The following is a 3,082-nucleotide window of genomic DNA, read 5'->3' as shown; positions in this document are numbered from 1 at the left end:
GTTTGCTGGTGGCAAACACAGCTCCTTTAAGAGAGGCATCCTGACTCAGCCACAGCGGCAAAAACCTCGCAGCTCTTTTAAGAGGCTCTGCCACCAAACACTTAAATGGTGTTTCTGAGCAGCCGGCATCAGGTTTCTTGGTGGCGGCATGGACCTAGAAACTTCACAGAGTTGTGGCAATAAGTATAGTTCCTTTCAGTACCTTGGCCGTGAAGCTAGACTCAAAAAGCTAAGGAATGGGGGTGGAACCAGCCACCAAAGCCACAGTTTTAATCCTAGCCATGCTGTTTAGCAGATTAAAGACTCTTGTGGTCAGAAAAAAAAAGATAGAGATATACAGCAAAGACATACTCAGATGAAAATAAAAGTTAAACAGTTTACATTGTGTTTAAAGATATAGGTAGGGGGCCGGAGAGATGGCTCAGTGGTTAAGAGCATTGCCTGCTCTTCCAAAGGTCCTGAGTTCAATTCCCGGCAACCACATGGTGGCTCACAACCATCTGTAATGAGGTCTGGTGCCCTCTTCTGGCCTACAGACATACACACAGACAGAATATTGTATGCATAATAAATAAATAAATGTTTAAAAAAATAAAGATATAGGTAGGCTTGGGAGAGAAAAGAAAAAGGCTAGAGAAAGTCTTCCAAAAAAAAAAAGAAAAGAAAAAGAAATAGAGTGGCCAGTTGTGGTGGCACACACCTTTAATCTCAGCACTTGGGAGGCAGAGGCAGGTGGATCTCTGTGGGTTTGGGGCCAGCCTAGTCTACAGAGTGAGTTCCAAGACAGCCAAAGATACACAGAGAAACCCTGTCTCAAAAAAAAAAAACCCAAAAATTAAAAATAAAAGAAATACAGTAAGAAAAAAAGCTGTGTTAAGATAGAAAATACACAGAAAGTCTGGATACTGTATGTTACTGTGTTGTCTTTGAATTGTTTGACTGTTGAGAAAGGAGCAACAGCTGCTAAAAGACATTTGATTATAAATGCTGCTGGATTAATCCAACCTATATATTTTGAAAATGCCTTGACTTCAAAATTTAAGTCAAAAGATATCTTACTTTGGAGAAGAGGTTTTGCTTTTCTGTTTCCACAGGAAATGAGAGGCTGTGGATTCATCCTGGGTTAAAAGAAAAATAAAATTTGATCAAGGAAGACCCCTGAAAATTCTCCAATGAGAATGAATGGCTCAGATGATTCAACGTTTCAGGATATCTCTGTTTCAGTTTCTTTTGAGTTATTCATCCAGAACAGCTTCAAGGCTGCTGGCTGAGAAGATCCAGACTTACAGATTACTCCAGTCAGGACTTGACCATAACCCTAAATTTTCTTTGGGTCCCATAAGAATACCAGCACCCCCAATCAGCAGGAAGTAGCCTAGAAAAGTACGTCTACATTCCTAATAAATGGATTATGGGTGCTTGTCTTTTTTTAGTGTGTTGGTTACAGGTTGTTGTGGACAATGGTCAGGAAAAAAGCTAAACAACAGAGATTAGATTCAGGGTCTTGTTTTGAAAGGAAAAAAGGAGAAATTGTTGTGGGATAATACTGTTGTACACTGTAAACTTTTGTCATTCGTATTGGCTTAATAAAATGCTGCTTGGCCTGTAGCCAGGCAGGAATAATAGGCAGGGCAACAAGATTTAGAGAATTCTGGGAAGAAGAAAGGCAGAGATGTAGTCACCGGTCAGATAGAGGAAGCAAGATGAGAATGCCTTCCTGAGAACAGGCACCAAGTCACATGGTTAAACATAGATAAGAATTATGGGTTAATTTAAGTTGTAAGAACTGGTGAGTATGCCTGAGCTAAGAGGCCAGACAGTGTGTAATTAATAGAAGCCTCTGTGTGCTTCTTTGGGACTGAACAGCTGCGGGACTGGTATGGGACAGAAACTTCTGTCTACATTTCATTAGGACATTTCCAGAAGATATATAATGACTTTAACTAAATTTGTCTCCCATCACCTCTTTGTCCCTGATGTCCCCTCCCAATGATCCCCTATTCCCCCTTCTACTCTGATGTATTTTTTAAAAGATTAATATATTTTATTTTATGTGTGTTTTGGCTAGTTTTATGTCAACTTGACACAAGATAGTGTTATCAGAGAGGAGGGAGTCTCAATGAGAAAATGCCTCTATAAGATCCAGCTCCGGGGAAGCCTGTAGGGCATTTTCTTAATTAGTCATTGATAGGGGAGGGATCCACCCACTGTGGGTGTTGCCATCCCTGGGTTGGTGGTCCTGGGTTCTACTAAAAACTGAGCAACCCATGAGGAGCAAGCCAGTAAGCAGAACCTTTCCATTGCCTCTACATCAGTTCCTGCCTCCAGGTTCCTATCCTGTTTGAGTTCCTGTCCTGACTTCCTTCAATGATAGACTACAATAGAGAAGTGTAAACCAAAAAGCCTTTCTTATCCATCTTTCTTCTGGTCTTGATGTTTCATTATCACATCGGTAATCCTTACTAAGACTGATGTGGGATGTCCTGCATATGTGTTGCCTTTATTGGTTAATGAATAAAGCTATTTTGGCCAATGACTTAGCAGAGTAAAGTCAGGTGGGAAATCTGAATAGATATATAGAGAGTAGGCAGAGTCAGAAAGACACCATGTAGCTACCAAAAGAGAAGGATGCTAGAAAGTTACCCATAGGCTACAGCGTTGTGGAGAAACATAGATTAATAGAAATGGGTTAATTTAAGATGTAAGAGCTAGCTAGGAATACACCTAAGCTATGGGCCAAACAGTGTTGTAATTAATATAGTTTTTCTGTGTGACTATTTGGATCTGGAGGCTGAGCAACAAATGAGCAGTCTTCTTTTACAACTAAGACATTGTGTATAGGGTTCTGTCTGCATATATGTAAAAGCACTGTGTTCATGCCTGGTACTCACAGAGGCCAGAAAAGAACAATGAATCCCTGAATTTAGTGGTGAGCTGCCATTTGAGTGTTGGAAACCCAACTTGGGTCCTCTGCAAGAACATTAAGTGCTTTTAACCACTGAGCCATCTCTTGGGTCCCTCATGTCTTTAAAAAAAAATTGGAGTCTGAATATGAAAGAAAATACCTGATATTTGCTTTCCC

The sequence above is a fragment of the Microtus oregoni genome, unplaced genomic scaffold (genome assembly GCF_018167655.1).
Source record: "Microtus oregoni isolate MIOR12 unplaced genomic scaffold, Mior012 000054F_ref0000373, whole genome shotgun sequence".
NCBI lineage: Eukaryota > Metazoa > Chordata > Mammalia > Rodentia > Cricetidae > Microtus > Microtus oregoni.
Note: the sequence above shows the minus strand (reverse complement) of the source record.